Raw genomic sequence first — 18,915 nt, 5'->3', positions numbered from 1 at the left:
TGGCAAGTGTGTTGAAACCCGATTACAATGAAATGTTTTTCTTCAGAATAGGTGATTGCTTCAAAACGCCAGCAGCTCGTCTCCCTCAGAGTGCTGTTTCTGTGTAGACTAGGGAAAGACACCACGGTCCCCATTTTAGAAAGGCTCTTTTCCTACTTGGTTTCATCCATGGAAGACCCAGAAAGGCTGCTCTCAACTAATCGGGCTGCACTTTCCTGAATCGTTGGGGTAGAGTAGTTCTGAGCCAATATGCCACCTAAGGAAGGAAAGCAAAGTTTCCTTGCTACAGGAAGGCACACCGAGACCTGGTGTTTTCTCTATGAAATAGGCGTGGGTTTGAAGGGTGAGGCCGACTGACTGCCCTCCTTTATAGCCAGTTGAGAATATGTGGCAAGGCTGAGGCAACCCGCTTACAACGAAATATTACTCTTCAGAATAGGATATTTTGCTACCAAATGTTAGCATCCCGTCTCCATCAGAGTGCTGTTTCTGCGTAGACTAGGGAAAGACACCACGGTAGCCAGGTTAGAAAGGCTCTTTTCCTAGTTGCTTTCATCCATGGAAGACCCAGAAATGCTGCTCTCAACTAATCGGACTGCACATTCCTGATACCTTGCGGTAGGGTAGTTCTGAGCCGGTATGTCGCCTAAGTAATGAAAGCAAAGTTTCCTTGCTACAGGAAAGCACACCGAGACCTGGTGTTTTCTCTATGAAATTGGCGTGGGCTTGAAGGGTGAGGCCTAGTGACTGCCCTCCTTTATAGCCAGTTGAGGAAATGTACCAAGGGTGATGCAACCCGCTTACAACGAAATGTTTCTCTTCAGAGTAGGAGATTTTGCTACCAAAGGTCAGCAGCTCCTCTCCCTCAGAGTGCTGTTTCTGTGTAGACTAGGGAAAGACACCATGGTCCCCAGGTGAGAACGGCTCTTTGCCCAGGTGGTTTCATCCAAGAAAGAGCCAGAAGGGCTGACCTCAACTAATCGGGCTGCATATCCCTGAATCCTTGGGTTGGGGCAGTCCTGAGCCAATGTGCCAGCTCTGCAATGAAAGCGAAGTTTCCAGCCTGAGAAGCAGGCCCTCAAGAAGATCTGCCAACTGACTGCCCTCCATTATAGCCAGCTGAGAAAATGTGGCAAGGCTGACGCAACCCGCTTACAACAAAATGTTTCCCTTCAGAATAGGAGATTTTGCTACCAAACGCCAGCAGCTCCTCTCCCTCAGAGTGCTGTTTCTGTGTAGACTAGGGAAAGACACCATGGTCCCCAGGTGAGAACGGCTCTTTGCCCAGTTGGTTTCATCCAAGAAAGAGCCAGAAGGGCTGACCTCAACTAATCGGGCTGCATATCCCTGAATCCTTGGGTTGGGGCAGTCCTGAGCCAATGTGCCAGCTCTGCAATGAAAGCGAAGTTTCCAGCCTGAGAAGCAGGCCCTCAAGAAGATCTGCCAACTGACTGCCCTCCATTATAGCCAGCTGAGAAAATGTGGCAAGGCTGACGCAACCCGCTTACAACAAAATGTTTCCCTTCAGAATAGGAGATTTTGCTACCAAACGCCAGCAGCTCCTCTCCCTCAGAGTGCTGTTTCTGTGTAGACTAGGGAAAGACACCATGGTCCCCAGGTGAGAACGGCTCTTTTCCCAGTTGGTTTCATCCAAGAAAGAGCCAGAAGGGCTGATCTCAACTAATCGGGCTGCATATCCTTGAACCTTGGTGTAGGGCAGTCCTGAGCCAATGTGCCAGCTAATGAATGAAAGCAAAGATTGCAGCCTGGGAAGCAGGGCCTCAAGTAAGTCTACCAACTGACTTTCCTCCAATATAGCCAGCTGAGAAAATGCGGCAAGTGTGTTGAAACCCGATTACAATGAAATGTTTCTCTTCAGAATAGGTGATTTGCTTCAAAACGCCAGCAGCTCGTCTCCCTCAGAGTGCTGTTTCTGTGTAGACTAGGGAAAGACAACACGGTCCCCATTTTAGAAAGGCTCTTTTCCTACTTGGTTTCATCCATGGAAGACCCAGAAAGGCTGCTCTCAACTAATCGGGCTGCACTTTCCTGAATCCTTGGGGTAGAGTAGTTCTGAGCCAATATGCCACCTAAGGAATGAAAGCAAAGTTTCCTTGCTACCGAAAGGCACACCGAGACCTGGTGTTTTCTCTATGAAATTGGCGTGGGCTTGAAGGGTGAGACCTACTGACTGTCCTCCTTTATAGCCAGTTGAGGAAATGTAGCAAGGCTGATGCAACCCGTTTACAACGAAATGTTTCTCTTCAGAGTAGGAGATTTTGCTACCAAAGGCCAGCAGCTCCTCTCTCTCAGAGAGCTGTTTCTGGGTAGACAAGGGAAAGACACCATGTTCCCCAGGTGAGAACGGCTCTTTTCCCAGTTGGTTTCATCCATGAAAGAGCCAGAAGTGCTGCTCTCAACTAATCGGGCTGCACATTCCTGAATCCCTGTGGTAGGGCAGTTCTGAGCCAGTATGCCACCTAATCAATGAAAGCAAAGTTTCCTTGCTACAGGAAGGCACACCGAGACCTGGTGTTTTCTCTATGAAATTGGCGTGGGCTTGAAGGGTGAGTCCTAATGACTGCCCTCCTTTATAGCCAGTTGAGGAAATGTAGCAAGGCTGATGCAACCAGCTTACAACGAAATATTTCTCTTCAGAATTGGAGATTTTGCTACCAAAGGCCAGCAGCTCCTCTCCCTCAGAGTGTTGTTTCTGTGTAGACTTGGGAAAGACACCATGGTCCCTAGGTGAGAACGGCTCTTTTCCCACTTGGTTTCATCAATGAAAGAGCCAGAAGCGCTGATCTCAACTAATCAGGTTGAACATCCCTGAATCCTTGCGGTGGGGCAGTCCTGAGCCAATGTACCCGCTCTGGAATGAAAGCAAAGTTCCATCATGGGAAGCAGGGCCTCAAGTAAGTCTTCCAACTGACTGCCCTCCATTACAGCCAGCTGAGAAAATGTGGCAAGGCTGACGCAAACCGCTTACAACGAAATGTTTCTCTTCAGAATAGGAGATTTTGCTACCAAAGTCCAGCAGCTCCTCTCCCTCAGAGTGCTGTTTCTGTGTAGACTAGGGAAAGACACCATGGTCCCCAGGTTAGAACGGCTCTTTTCCCAGTTGGTTTCATCCAAGAAAGAGCCAGAAGGGCTGATCTCAATTAATCGGGCTTCATATCCCTGAACCTTGGAGTGGGGCAGTCCTGAGCCAATGTGCCAGCTAATGAATGAAAGCAAAGATTCCAGCCTGGGAAGCAGGGCCTCAAGTAAGTCTACCAACTGACTTTCCTCCATTATAGCCAGCTGAGAAAATGTGGCAAGGGTGTTGAAACCCGATTACAATGAAATGTTTCTCTTCAGAATAGGAAATTTTGCTACCAAACGCCAGCAGCTCGTCTCCCTCAGAGTGCTGTTTCTGTGTAGACAAGGGAAAGACACCATGGTCCCCAGGTTAGAAAGGCTCTTTTCCTAGTTGCTTTCATCCATGGAAGACCCAAAAACGCTGCTCTCAACTAATCGGACTGCACATTCCTGATATCTTGCAGTAGGGTAATTCTGAGCCAATATTCCACCAAAGGAATGAAAGCAAAGTTTCCTTGCTACAGGAAAGCACACCGAGACCTGGTGTTTTCTCTATGAAATTGGCATTGGCTTGAAGGGTGAGGCCTACTGACTGCCCTCCTTTATAGCCAGTTGAGGAAATGTACCAAGGCTGCGGCCACCCGCTTACAACGAAATGTTTCTCTTCAGAGTAGGAGATTTTGCTACCAAAAGCCAGCAGCTCCTCTCCGTCAGAGTGCTGTTTCTGTGTAGACGAGGGAAAGACACCATGGTCCCCAGGTGAGAACGGCTCTTTTCCCAGTTGGTTTCATCCATGAAAGAGCCAGAAGGGCTGATCTCAACTAATCGGGTTGAACATCCCTGAATCCTTGGGGTGGGGCAGTCCTGAGCCAATGTACCAGCTCTGGAATAAAAGCAAAGTTCCATCATGGGAAGCAGGGCCTCAAGTAAGTCTTCCAACTGACTGCCCTCCATTATAGCCAGCTGAGAAAATGTGGCAAGGCTGACACAACCCGCTTACAACAAAATGTTTCTGTTCAGAATAGGAGATTTTGCTACCAAATGCCAGCAGCTCCTCTCACTCAGAGTGCTGTTTCTGTGTAGACTAGGGAAAGATACCATGGTCCCCAGTTTAAAACGGCTCTTTTCCTAGTTGGTTTCATCCAAGAAAGAGCCAGAAAGGCTGATCTCAACTAATCGGGCTGCATATCCTTGAACCTTGGGGTAGGGCAGTCCTGAGCCAATGTGCCAGCTAATGAATGAAAGCAAAGATTGCAGCCTGGGAAGCAGGGCCTCAAGTAAGTCTACCAACTGACTTTCCTCCAATATAGCCAGCTGAGAAAATGTGGCAAGTGTGTTGAAACCCGATTACAATGAAATGTTTTTCTTCAGAATAGGTGATTGCTTCAAAACGCCAGCAGCTCGTCTCCCTCAGAGTGCTGTTTCTGTGTAGACTAGGGAAAGACACCACGGTCCCCATTTTAGAAAGGCTCTTTTCCTACTTGGTTTCATCCATGGAAGACCCAGAAAGGCTGCTCTCAACTAATCGGGCTGCACTTTCCTGAATCGTTGGGGTAGAGTAGTTCTGAGCCAATATGCCACCTAAGGAAGGAAAGCAAAGTTTCCTTGCTACAGGAAGGCACACCGAGACCTGGTGTTTTCTCTATGAAATAGGCGTGGGTTTGAAGGGTGAGGCCGACTGACTGCCCTCCTTTATAGCCAGTTGAGAATATGTGGCAAGGCTGAGGCAACCCGCTTACAACGAAATATTACTCTTCAGAATAGGATATTTTGCTACCAAATGTTAGCATCCCGTCTCCATCAGAGTGCTGTTTCTGCGTAGACTAGGGAAAGACACCACGGTAGCCAGGTTAGAAAGGCTCTTTTCCTAGTTGCTTTCATCCATGGAAGACCCAGAAATGCTGCTCTCAACTAATCGGACTGCACATTCCTGATACCTTGCGGTAGGGTAGTTCTGAGCCGGTATGTCGCCTAAGTAATGAAAGCAAAGTTTCCTTGCTACAGGAAAGCACACCGAGACCTGGTGTTTTCTCTATGAAATTGGCGTGGGCTTGAAGGGTGAGGCCTAGTGACTGCCCTCCTTTATAGCCAGTTGAGGAAATGTACCAAGGGTGATGCAACCCGCTTACAACGAAATGTTTCTCTTCAGAGTAGGAGATTTTGCTACCAAAGGTCAGCAGCTCCTCTCCCTCAGAGTGCTGTTTCTGTGTAGACTAGGGAAAGACACCATGGTCCCCAGGTGAGAACGGCTCTTTGCCCAGTTGGTTTCATCCAAGAAAGAGCCAGAAGGGCTGACCTCAACTAATCGGGCTGCATATCCCTGAATCCTTGGGTTGGGGCAGTCCTGAGCCAATGTGCCAGCTCTGCAATGAAAGCGAAGTTTCCAGCCTGAGAAGCAGGCCCTCAAGAAGATCTGCCAACTGACTGCCCTCCATTATAGCCAGCTGAGAAAATGTGGCAAGGCTGACGCAACCCGCTTACAACAAAATGTTTCCCTTCAGAATAGGAGATTTTGCTACCAAACGCCAGCAGCTCCTCTCCCTCAGAGTGCTGTTTCTGTGTAGACTAGGGAAAGACACCATGGTCCCCAGGTGAGAACGGCTCTTTGCCCAGTTGGTTTCATCCAAGAAAGAGCCAGAAGGGCTGACCTCAACTAATCGGGCTGCATATCCCTGAATCCTTGGGTTGGGGCAGTCCTGAGCCAATGTGCCAGCTCTGCAATGAAAGCGAAGTTTCCAGCCTGAGAAGCAGGCCCTCAAGAAGATCTGCCAACTGACTGCCCTCCATTATAGCCAGCTGAGAAAATGTGGCAAGGCTGACGCAACCCGCTTACAACAAAATGTTTCCCTTCAGAATAGGAGATTTTGCTACCAAACGCCAGCAGCTCCTCTCCCTCAGAGTGCTGTTTCTGTGTAGACTAGGGAAAGACACCATGGTCCCCAGGTGAGAACGGCTCTTTTCCCAGTTGGTTTCATCCAAGAAAGAGCCAGAAGGGCTGATCTCAACTAATCGGGCTGCATATCCTTGAACCTTGGTGTAGGGCAGTCCTGAGCCAATGTGCCAGCTAATGAATGAAAGCAAAGATTGCAGCCTGGGAAGCAGGGCCTCAAGTAAGTCTACCAACTGACTTTCCTCCAATATAGCCAGCTGAGAAAATGCGGCAAGTGTGTTGAAACCCGATTACAATGAAATGTTTCTCTTCAGAATAGGTGATTTGCTTCAAAACGCCAGCAGCTCGTCTCCCTCAGAGTGCTGTTTCTGTGTAGACTAGGGAAAGACAACACGGTCCCCATTTTAGAAAGGCTCTTTTCCTACTTGGTTTCATCCATGGAAGACCCAGAAAGGCTGCTCTCAACTAATCGGGCTGCACTTTCCTGAATCCTTGGGGTAGAGTAGTTCTGAGCCAATATGCCACCTAAGGAATGAAAGCAAAGTTTCCTTGCTACCGAAAGGCACACCGAGACCTGGTGTTTTCTCTATGAAATTGGCGTGGGCTTGAAGGGTGAGACCTACTGACTGTCCTCCTTTATAGCCAGTTGAGGAAATGTAGCAAGGCTGATGCAACCCGTTTACAACGAAATGTTTCTCTTCAGAGTAGGAGATTTTGCTACCAAAGGCCAGCAGCTCCTCTCTCTCAGAGAGCTGTTTCTGGGTAGACAAGGGAAAGACACCATGTTCCCCAGGTGAGAACGGCTCTTTTCCCAGTTGGTTTCATCCATGAAAGAGCCAGAAGTGCTGCTCTCAACTAATCGGGCTGCACATTCCTGAATCCCTGTGGTAGGGCAGTTCTGAGCCAGTATGCCACCTAATCAATGAAAGCAAAGTTTCCTTGCTACAGGAAGGCACACCGAGACCTGGTGTTTTCTCTATGAAATTGGCGTGGGCTTGAAGGGTGAGTCCTAATGACTGCCCTCCTTTATAGCCAGTTGAGGAAATGTAGCAAGGCTGATGCAACCAGCTTACAACGAAATATTTCTCTTCAGAATTGGAGATTTTGCTACCAAAGGCCAGCAGCTCCTCTCCCTCAGAGTGTTGTTTCTGTGTAGACTTGGGAAAGACACCATGGTCCCTAGGTGAGAACGGCTCTTTTCCCACTTGGTTTCATCAATGAAAGAGCCAGAAGCGCTGATCTCAACTAATCAGGTTGAACATCCCTGAATCCTTGCGGTGGGGCATTCCTGAGCCAATGTACCCGCTCTGGAATGAAAGCAAAGTTCCATCATGGGAAGCAGGGCCTCAAGTAAGTCTTCCAACTGACTGCCCTCCATTACAGCCAGCTGAGAAAATGTGGCAAGGCTGACGCAAACCGCTTACAACGAAATGTTTCTCTTCAGAATAGGAGATTTTGCTACCAAAGTCCAGCAGCTCCTCTCCCTCAGAGTGCTGTTTCTGTGTAGACTAGGGAAAGACACCATGGTCCCCAGGTTAGAACGGCTCTTTTCCCAGTTGGTTTCATCCAAGAAAGAGCCAGAAGGGCTGATCTCAATTAATCGGGCTTCATATCCCTGAACCTTGGAGTGGGGCAGTCCTGAGCCAATGTGCCAGCTAATGAATGAAAGCAAAGATTCCAGCCTGGGAAGCAGGGCCTCAAGTAAGTCTACCAACTGACTTTCCTCCATTATAGCCAGCTGAGAAAATGTGGCAAGGGTGTTGAAACCCGATTACAATGAAATGTTTCTCTTCAGAATAGGAAATTTTGCTACCAAACGCCAGCAGCTCGTCTCCCTCAGAGTGCTGTTTCTGTGTAGACAAGGGAAAGACACCATGGTCCCCAGGTTAGAAAGGCTCTTTTCCTAGTTGCTTTCATCCATGGAAGACCCAAAAACGCTGCTCTCAACTAATCGGACTGCACATTCCTGATATCTTGCAGTAGGGTAATTCTGAGCCAATATTCCACCAAAGGAATGAAAGCAAAGTTTCCTTGCTACAGGAAAGCACACCGAGACCTGGTGTTTTCTCTATGAAATTGGCATTGGCTTGAAGGGTGAGGCCTACTGACTGCCCTCCTTTATAGCCAGTTGAGGAAATGTACCAAGGCTGCGGCCACCCGCTTACAACGAAATGTTTCTCTTCAGAGTAGGAGATTTTGCTACCAAAAGCCAGCAGCTCCTCTCCGTCAGAGTGCTGTTTCTGTGTAGACGAGGGAAAGACACCATGGTCCCCAGGTGAGAACGGCTCTTTTCCCAGTTGGTTTCATCCATGAAAGAGCCAGAAGGGCTGATCTCAACTAATCGGGTTGAACATCCCTGAATCCTTGGGGTGGGGCAGTCCTGAGCCAATGTACCAGCTCTGGAATAAAAGCAAAGTTCCATCATGGGAAGCAGGGCCTCAAGTAAGTCTTCCAACTGACTGCCCTCCATTATAGCCAGCTGAGAAAATGTGGCAAGGCTGACACAACCCGCTTACAACAAAATGTTTCTGTTCAGAATAGGAGATTTTGCTACCAAATGCCAGCAGCTCCTCTCACTCAGAGTGCTGTTTCTGTGTAGACTAGGGAAAGATACCATGGTCCCCAGTTTAAAACGGCTCTTTTCCTAGTTGGTTTCATCCAAGAAAGAGCCAGAAAGGCTGATCTCAACTAATCGGGCTGCATATCCTTGAACCTTGGGGTAGGGCAGTCCTGAGCCAATGTGCCAGCTAATGAATGAAAGCAAAGATTGCAGCCTGGGAAGCAGGGCCTCAAGTAAGTCTACCAACTGACTTTCCTCCAATATAGCCAGCTGAGAAAATGTGGCAAGTGTGTTGAAACCCGATTACAATGAAATGTTTTTCTTCAGAATAGGTGATTGCTTCAAAACGCCAGCAGCTCGTCTCCCTCAGAGTGCTGTTTCTGTGTAGACTAGGGAAAGACACCACGGTCCCCATTTTAGAAAGGCTCTTTTCCTACTTGGTTTCATCCATGGAAGACCCAGAAAGGCTGCTCTCAACTAATCGGGCTGCACTTTCCTGAATCGTTGGGGTAGAGTAGTTCTGAGCCAATATGCCACCTAAGGAAGGAAAGCAAAGTTTCCTTGCTACAGGAAGGCACACCGAGACCTGGTGTTTTCTCTATGAAATAGGCGTGGGTTTGAAGGGTGAGGCCGACTGACTGCCCTCCTTTATAGCCAGTTGAGAATATGTGGCAAGGCTGAGGCAACCCGCTTACAACGAAATATTACTCTTCAGAATAGGATATTTTGCTACCAAATGTTAGCATCCCGTCTCCATCAGAGTGCTGTTTCTGCGTAGACTAGGGAAAGACACCACGGTAGCCAGGTTAGAAAGGCTCTTTTCCTAGTTGCTTTCATCCATGGAAGACCCAGAAATGCTGCTCTCAACTAATCGGACTGCACATTCCTGATACCTTGCGGTAGGGTAGTTCTGAGCCGGTATGTCGCCTAAGTAATGAAAGCAAAGTTTCCTTGCTACAGGAAAGCACACCGAGACCTGGTGTTTTCTCTATGAAATTGGCGTGGGCTTGAAGGGTGAGGCCTAGTGACTGCCCTCCTTTATAGCCAGTTGAGGAAATGTACCAAGGGTGATGCAACCCGCTTACAACGAAATGTTTCTCTTCAGAGTAGGAGATTTTGCTACCAAAGGTCAGCAGCTCCTCTCCCTCAGAGTGCTGTTTCTGTGTAGACTAGGGAAAGACACCATGGTCCCCAGGTGAGAACGGCTCTTTGCCCAGTTGGTTTCATCCAAGAAAGAGCCAGAAGGGCTGACCTCAACTAATCGGGCTGCATATCCCTGAATCCTTGGGTTGGGGCAGTCCTGAGCCAATGTGCCAGCTCTGCAATGAAAGCGAAGTTTCCAGCCTGAGAAGCAGGCCCTCAAGAAGATCTGCCAACTGACTGCCCTCCATTATAGCCAGCTGAGAAAATGTGGCAAGGCTGACGCAACCCGCTTACAACAAAATGTTTCCCTTCAGAATAGGAGATTTTGCTACCAAACGCCAGCAGCTCCTCTCCCTCAGAGTGCTGTTTCTGTGTAGACTAGGGAAAGACACCATGGTCCCCAGGTGAGAACGGCTCTTTGCCCAGTTGGTTTCATCCAAGAAAGAGCCAGAAGGGCTGACCTCAACTAATCGGGCTGCATATCCCTGAATCCTTGGGTTGGGGCAGTCCTGAGCCAATGTGCCAGCTCTGCAATGAAAGCGAAGTTTCCAGCCTGAGAAGCAGGCCCTCAAGAAGATCTGCCAACTGACTGCCCTCCATTATAGCCAGCTGAGAAAATGTGGCAAGGCTGACGCAACCCGCTTACAACAAAATGTTTCCCTTCAGAATAGGAGATTTTGCTACCAAACGCCAGCAGCTCCTCTCCCTCAGAGTGCTGTTTCTGTGTAGACTAGGGAAAGACACCATGGTCCCCAGGTGAGAACGGCTCTTTTCCCAGTTGGTTTCATCCAAGAAAGAGCCAGAAGGGCTGATCTCAACTAATCGGGCTGCATATCCTTGAACCTTGGTGTAGGGCAGTCCTGAGCCAATGTGCCAGCTAATGAATGAAAGCAAAGATTGCAGCCTGGGAAGCAGGGCCTCAAGTAAGTCTACCAACTGACTTTCCTCCAATATAGCCAGCTGAGAAAATGCGGCAAGTGTGTTGAAACCCGATTACAATGAAATGTTTCTCTTCAGAATAGGTGATTTGCTTCAAAACGCCAGCAGCTCGTCTCCCTCAGAGTGCTGTTTCTGTGTAGACTAGGGAAAGACAACACGGTCCCCATTTTAGAAAGGCTCTTTTCCTACTTGGTTTCATCCATGGAAGACCCAGAAAGGCTGCTCTCAACTAATCGGGCTGCACTTTCCTGAATCCTTGGGGTAGAGTAGTTCTGAGCCAATATGCCACCTAAGGAATGAAAGCAAAGTTTCCTTGCTACCGAAAGGCACACCGAGACCTGGTGTTTTCTCTATGAAATTGGCGTGGGCTTGAAGGGTGAGACCTACTGACTGTCCTCCTTTATAGCCAGTTGAGGAAATGTAGCAAGGCTGATGCAACCCGTTTACAACGAAATGTTTCTCTTCAGAGTAGGAGATTTTGCTACCAAAGGCCAGCAGCTCCTCTCTCTCAGAGAGCTGTTTCTGGGTAGACAAGGGAAAGACACCATGTTCCCCAGGTGAGAACGGCTCTTTTCCCAGTTGGTTTCATCCATGAAAGAGCCAGAAGTGCTGCTCTCAACTAATCGGGCTGCACATTCCTGAATCCCTGTGGTAGGGCAGTTCTGAGCCAGTATGCCACCTAATCAATGAAAGCAAAGTTTCCTTGCTACAGGAAGGCACACCGAGACCTGGTGTTTTCTCTATGAAATTGGCGTGGGCTTGAAGGGTGAGTCCTAATGACTGCCCTCCTTTATAGCCAGTTGAGGAAATGTAGCAAGGCTGATGCAACCAGCTTACAACGAAATATTTCTCTTCAGAATTGGAGATTTTGCTACCAAAGGCCAGCAGCTCCTCTCCCTCAGAGTGTTGTTTCTGTGTAGACTTGGGAAAGACACCATGGTCCCTAGGTGAGAACGGCTCTTTTCCCACTTGGTTTCATCAATGAAAGAGCCAGAAGCGCTGATCTCAACTAATCAGGTTGAACATCCCTGAATCCTTGCGGTGGGGCAGTCCTGAGCCAATGTACCCGCTCTGGAATGAAAGCAAAGTTCCATCATGGGAAGCAGGGCCTCAAGTAAGTCTTCCAACTGACTGCCCTCCATTACAGCCAGCTGAGAAAATGTGGCAAGGCTGACGCAAACCGCTTACAACGAAATGTTTCTCTTCAGAATAGGAGATTTTGCTACCAAAGTCCAGCAGCTCCTCTCCCTCAGAGTGCTGTTTCTGTGTAGACTAGGGAAAGACACCATGGTCCCCAGGTTAGAACGGCTCTTTTCCCAGTTGGTTTCATCCAAGAAAGAGCCAGAAGGGCTGATCTCAATTAATCGGGCTTCATATCCCTGAACCTTGGAGTGGGGCAGTCCTGAGCCAATGTGCCAGCTAATGAATGAAAGCAAAGATTCCAGCCTGGGAAGCAGGGCCTCAAGTAAGTCTACCAACTGACTTTCCTCCATTATAGCCAGCTGAGAAAATGTGGCAAGGGTGTTGAAACCCGATTACAATGAAATGTTTCTCTTCAGAATAGGAAATTTTGCTACCAAACGCCAGCAGCTCGTCTCCCTCAGAGTGCTGTTTCTGTGTAGACAAGGGAAAGACACCATGGTCCCCAGGTTAGAAAGGCTCTTTTCCTAGTTGCTTTCATCCATGGAAGACCCAAAAACGCTGCTCTCAACTAATCGGACTGCACATTCCTGATATCTTGCAGTAGGGTAATTCTGAGCCAATATTCCACCAAAGGAATGAAAGCAAAGTTTCCTTGCTACAGGAAAGCACACCGAGACCTGGTGTTTTCTCTATGAAATTGGCATTGGCTTGAAGGGTGAGGCCTACTGACTGCCCTCCTTTATAGCCAGTTGAGGAAATGTACCAAGGCTGCGGCCACCCGCTTACAACGAAATGTTTCTCTTCAGAGTAGGAGATTTTGCTACCAAAAGCCAGCAGCTCCTCTCCGTCAGAGTGCTGTTTCTGTGTAGACGAGGGAAAGACACCATGGTCCCCAGGTGAGAACGGCTCTTTTCCCAGTTGGTTTCATCCATGAAAGAGCCAGAAGGGCTGATCTCAACTAATCGGGTTGAACATCCCTGAATCCTTGGGGTGGGGCAGTCCTGAGCCAATGTACCAGCTCTGGAATAAAAGCAAAGTTCCATCATGGGAAGCAGGGCCTCAAGTAAGTCTTCCAACTGACTGCCCTCCATTATAGCCAGCTGAGAAAATGTGGCAAGGCTGACACAACCCGCTTACAACAAAATGTTTCTGTTCAGAATAGGAGATTTTGCTACCAAATGCCAGCAGCTCCTCTCACTCAGAGTGCTGTTTCTGTGTAGACTAGGGAAAGATACCATGGTCCCCAGTTTAAAACGGCTCTTTTCCTAGTTGGTTTCATCCAAGAAAGAGCCAGAAAGGCTGATCTCAACTAATCGGGCTGCATATCCTTGAACCTTGGGGTAGGGCAGTCCTGAGCCAATGTGCCAGCTAATGAATGAAAGCAAAGATTGCAGCCTGGGAAGCAGGGCCTCAAGTAAGTCTACCAACTGACTTTCCTCCAATATAGCCAGCTGAGAAAATGTGGCAAGTGTGTTGAAACCCGATTACAATGAAATGTTTTTCTTCAGAATAGGTGATTGCTTCAAAACGCCAGCAGCTCGTCTCCCTCAGAGTGCTGTTTCTGTGTAGACTAGGGAAAGACACCACGGTCCCCATTTTAGAAAGGCTCTTTTCCTACTTGGTTTCATCCATGGAAGACCCAGAAAGGCTGCTCTCAACTAATCGGGCTGCACTTTCCTGAATCGTTGGGGTAGAGTAGTTCTGAGCCAATATGCCACCTAAGGAAGGAAAGCAAAGTTTCCTTGCTACAGGAAGGCACACCGAGACCTGGTGTTTTCTCTATGAAATAGGCGTGGGTTTGAAGGGTGAGGCCGACTGACTGCCCTCCTTTATAGCCAGTTGAGAATATGTGGCAAGGCTGAGGCAACCCGCTTACAACGAAATATTACTCTTCAGAATAGGATATTTTGCTACCAAATGTTAGCATCCCGTCTCCATCAGAGTGCTGTTTCTGCGTAGACTAGGGAAAGACACCACGGTAGCCAGGTTAGAAAGGCTCTTTTCCTAGTTGCTTTCATCCATGGAAGACCCAGAAATGCTGCTCTCAACTAATCGGACTGCACATTCCTGATACCTTGCGGTAGGGTAGTTCTGAGCCGGTATGTCGCCTAAGTAATGAAAGCAAAGTTTCCTTGCTACAGGAAAGCACACCGAGACCTGGTGTTTTCTCTATGAAATTGGCGTGGGCTTGAAGGGTGAGGCCTAGTGACTGCCCTCCTTTATAGCCAGTTGAGGAAATGTACCAAGGGTGATGCAACCCGCTTACAACGAAATGTTTCTCTTCAGAGTAGGAGATTTTGCTACCAAAGGTCAGCAGCTCCTCTCCCTCAGAGTGCTGTTTCTGTGTAGACTAGGGAAAGACACCATGGTCCCCAGGTGAGAACGGCTCTTTGCCCAGTTGGTTTCATCCAAGAAAGAGCCAGAAGGGCTGACCTCAACTAATCGGGCTGCATATCCCTGAATCCTTGGGTTGGGGCAGTCCTGAGCCAATGTGCCAGCTCTGCAATGAAAGCGAAGTTTCCAGCCTGAGAAGCAGGCCCTCAAGAAGATCTGCCAACTGACTGCCCTCCATTATAGCCAGCTGAGAAAATGTGGCAAGGCTGACGCAACCCGCTTACAACAAAATGTTTCCCTTCAGAATAGGAGATTTTGCTACCAAACGCCAGCAGCTCCTCTCCCTCAGAGTGCTGTTTCTGTGTAGACTAGGGAAAGACACCATGGTCCCCAGGTGAGAACGGCTCTTTGCCCAGTTGGTTTCATCCAAGAAAGAGCCAGAAGGGCTGACCTCAACTAATCGGGCTGCATATCCCTGAATCCTTGGGTTGGGGCAGTCCTGAGCCAATGTGCCAGCTCTGCAATGAAAGCGAAGTTTCCAGCCTGAGAAGCAGGCCCTCAAGAAGATCTGCCAACTGACTGCCCTCCATTATAGCCAGCTGAGAAAATGTGGCAAGGCTGACGCAACCCGCTTACAACAAAATGTTTCCCTTCAGAATAGGAGATTTTGCTACCAAACGCCAGCAGCTCCTCTCCCTCAGAGTGCTGTTTCTGTGTAGACTAGGGAAAGACACCATGGTCCCCAGGTGAGAACGGCTCTTTTCCCAGTTGGTTTCATCCAAGAAAGAGCCAGAAGGGCTGATCTCAACTAATCGGGCTGCATATCCTTGAACCTTGGTGTAGGGCAGTCCTGAGCCAATGTGCCAGCTAATGAATGAAAGCAAAGATTGCAGCCTGGGAAGCAGGGCCTCAAGTAAGTCTACCAACTGACTTTCCTCCAATATAGCCAGCTGAGAAAATGCGGCAAGTGTGTTGAAACCCGATTACAATGAAATGTTTCTCTTCAGAATAGGTGATTTGCTTCAAAACGCCAGCAGCTCGTCTCCCTCAGAGTGCTGTTTCTGTGTAGACTAGGGAAAGACAACACGGTCCCCATTTTAGAAAGGCTCTTTTCCTACTTGGTTTCATCCATGGAAGACCCAGAAAGGCTGCTCTCAACTAATCGGGCTGCACTTTCCTGAATCCTTGGGGTAGAGTAGTTCTGAGCCAATATGCCACCTAAGGAATGAAAGCAAAGTTTCCTTGCTACCGAAAGGCACACCGAGACCTGGTGTTTTCTCTATGAAATTGGCGTGGGCTTGAAGGGTGAGACCTACTGACTGTCCTCCTTTATAGCCAGTTGAGGAAATGTAGCAAGGCTGATGCAACCCGTTTACAACGAAATGTTTCTCTTCAGAGTAGGAGATTTTGCTACCAAAGGCCAGCAGCTCCTCTCTCTCAGAGAGCTGTTTCTGGGTAGACAAGGGAAAGACACCATGTTCCCCAGGTGAGAACGGCTCTTTTCCCAGTTGGTTTCATCCATGAAAGAGCCAGAAGTGCTGCTCTCAACTAATCGGGCTGCACATTCCTGAATCCCTGTGGTAGGGCAGTTCTGAGCCAGTATGCCACCTAATCAATGAAAGCAAAGTTTCCTTGCTACAGGAAGGCACACCGAGACCTGGTGTTTTCTCTATGAAATTGGCGTGGGCTTGAAGGGTGAGTCCTAATGACTGCCCTCCTTTATAGCCAGTTGAGGAAATGTAGCAAGGCTGATGCAACCAGCTTACAACGAAATATTTCTCTTCAGAATTGGAGATTTTGCTACCAAAGGCCAGCAGCTCCTCTCCCTCAGAGTGTTGTTTCTGTGTAGACTTGGGAAAGACACCATGGTCCCTAGGTGAGAACGGCTCTTTTCCCACTTGGTTTCATCAATGAAAGAGCCAGAAGCGCTGATCTCAACTAATCAGGTTGAACATCCCTGAATCCTTGCGGTGGGGCAGTCCTGAGCCAATGTACCCGCTCTGGAATGAAAGCAAAGTTCCATCATGGGAAGCAGGGCCTCAAGTAAGTCTTCCAACTGACTGCCCTCCATTACAGCCAGCTGAGAAAATGTGGCAAGGCTGACGCAAACCGCTTACAACGAAATGTTTCTCTTCAGAATAGGAGATTTTGCTACCAAAGTCCAGCAGCTCCTCTCCCTCAGAGTGCTGTTTCTGTGTAGACTAGGGAAAGACACCATGGTCCCCAGGTTAGAACGGCTCTTTTCCCAGTTGGTTTCATCCAAGAAAGAGCCAGAAGGGCTGATCTCAATTAATCGGGCTTCATATCCCTGAACCTTGGAGTGGGGCAGTCCTGAGCCAATGTGCCAGCTAATGAATGAAAGCAAAGATTCCAGCCTGGGAAGCAGGGCCTCAAGTAAGTCTACCAACTGACTTTCCTCCATTATAGCCAGCTGAGAAAATGTGGCAAGGGTGTTGAAACCCGATTACAATGAAATGTTTCTCTTCAGAATAGGAAATTTTGCTACCAAACGCCAGCAGCTCGTCTCCCTCAGAGTGCTGTTTCTGTGTAGACAAGGGAAAGACACCATGGTCCCCAGGTTAGAAAGGCTCTTTTCCTAGTTGCTTTCATCCATGGAAGACCCAAAAACGCTGCTCTCAACTAATCGGACTGCACATTCCTGATATCTTGCAGTAGGGTAATTCTGAGCCAATATTCCACCAAAGGAATGAAAGCAAAGTTTCCTTGCTACAGGAAAGCACACCGAGACCTGGTGTTTTCTCTATGAAATTGGCATTGGCTTGAAGGGTGAGGCCTACTGACTGCCCTCCTTTATAGCCAGTTGAGGAAATGTACCAAGGCTGCGGCCACCCGCTTACAACGAAATGTTTCTCTTCAGAGTAGGAGATTTTGCTACCAAAAGCCAGCAGCTCCTCTCCGTCAGAGTGCTGTTTCTGTGTAGACGAGGGAAAGACACCATGGTCCCCAGGTGAGAACGGCTCTTTTCCCAGTTGGTTTCATCCATGAAAGAGCCAGAAGGGCTGATCTCAACTAATCGGGTTGAACATCCCTGAATCCTTGGGGTGGGGCAGTCCTGAGCCAATGTACCAGCTCTGGAATAAAAGCAAAGTTCCATCATGGGAAGCAGGGCCTCAAGTAAGTCTTCCAACTGACTGCCCTCCATTATAGCCAGCTGAGAAAATGTGGCAAGGCTGACACAACCCGCTTACAACAAAATGTTTCTGTTCAGAATAGGAGATTTTGCTACCAAATGCCAGCAGCTCCTCTCACTCAGAGTGCTGTTTCTGTGTAGACTAGGGAAAGATACCATGGTCCCCAGTTTAAAACGGCTCTTTTCCTAGTTGGTTTCATCCAAGAAAGAGCCAGAAAGGCTGATCTCAACTAATCGGGCTGCATATCCTTGAACCTTGGGGTAGGGCAGTCCTGAGCCAATGTGCCAGCTAATGAATGAAAGCAAAGATTGCAGCCTGGGAAGCAGGGCCTCAAGTAAGTCTACCAACTGACTTTCCTCCAATATAGCCAGCTGAGAAAATGTGGCAAGTGTGTTGAAACCCGATTACAATGAAATGTTTTTCTTCAGAATAGGTGATTGCTTCAAAACGCCAGCAGCTCGTCTCCCTCAGAGTGCTGTTTCTGTGTAGACTAGGGAAAGACACCACGGTCCCCATTTTAGAAAGGCTCTTTTCCTACTTGGTTTCATCCATGGAAGACCCAGAAAGGCTGCTCTCAACTAATCGGGCTGCACTTTCCTGAATCGTTGGGGTAGAGTAGTTCTGAGCCAATATGCCACCTAAGGAAGGAAAGCAAAGTTTCCTTGCTACAGGAAGGCACACCGAGACCTGGTGTTTTCTCTATGAAATAGGCGTGGGTTTGAAGGGTGAGGCCGACTGACTGCCCTCCTTTATAGCCAGTTGAGAATATGTGGCAAGGCTGAGGCAACCCGCTTACAACGAAATATTACTCTTCAGAATAGGATATTTTGCTACCAAATGTTAGCATCCCGTCTCCATCAGAGTGCTGTTTCTGCGTAGACTAGGGAAAGACACCACGGTAGCCAGGTTAGAAAGGCTCTTTTCCTAGTTGCTTTCATCCATGGAAGACCCAGAAATGCTGCTCTCAACTAATCGGACTGCACATTCCTGATACCTTGCGGTAGGGTAGTTCTGAGCCGGTATGTCGCCTAAGTAATGAAAGCAAAGTTTCCTTGCTACAGGAAAGCACACCGAGACCTGGTGTTTTCTCTATGAAATTGGCGTGGGCTTGAAGGGTGAGGCCTAGTGACTGCCCTCCTTTATAGCCAGTTGAGGAAATGTACCAAGGGTGATGCAACCCGCTTACAACGAAATGTTTCTCTTCAGAGTAGGAGATTTTGCTACCAAAGGTCAGCAGCTCCTCTCCCTCAGAGTGCTGTTTCTGTGTAGACTAGGGAAAGACACCATGGTCCCCAGGTGAGAACGGCTCTTTGCCCAGTTGGTTTCATCCAAGAAAGAGCCAGAAGGGCTGACCTCAACTAATCGGGCTGCATATCCCTGAATCCTTGGGTTGGGGCAGTCCTGAGCCAATGTGCCAGCTCTGCAATGAAAGCGAAGTTTCCAGCCTGAGAAGCAGGCCCTCAAGAAGATCTGCCAACTGACTGCCCTCCATTATAGCCAGCTGAGAAAATGTGGCAAGGCTGATGCAACCCGCTTATAACAAAATGTTTCCCTTCAGAATAGGAGATTTTGCTACCAAACGCCAGCAGCTCCTCTCCCTCAGAGTGCTGTTTCTGTGTAGACTAGGGAAAGACACCATGGTCCCCAGGTGAGAACGGCACTTTTCCCAGTTG

This window comes from Eschrichtius robustus, chromosome 20, assembly GCF_028021215.1.
Source record: "Eschrichtius robustus isolate mEscRob2 chromosome 20, mEscRob2.pri, whole genome shotgun sequence".
In the NCBI taxonomy this organism is placed as follows: domain Eukaryota; kingdom Metazoa; phylum Chordata; class Mammalia; order Artiodactyla; family Eschrichtiidae; genus Eschrichtius; species Eschrichtius robustus.
This window is presented reverse-complemented; position numbering follows the sequence as displayed.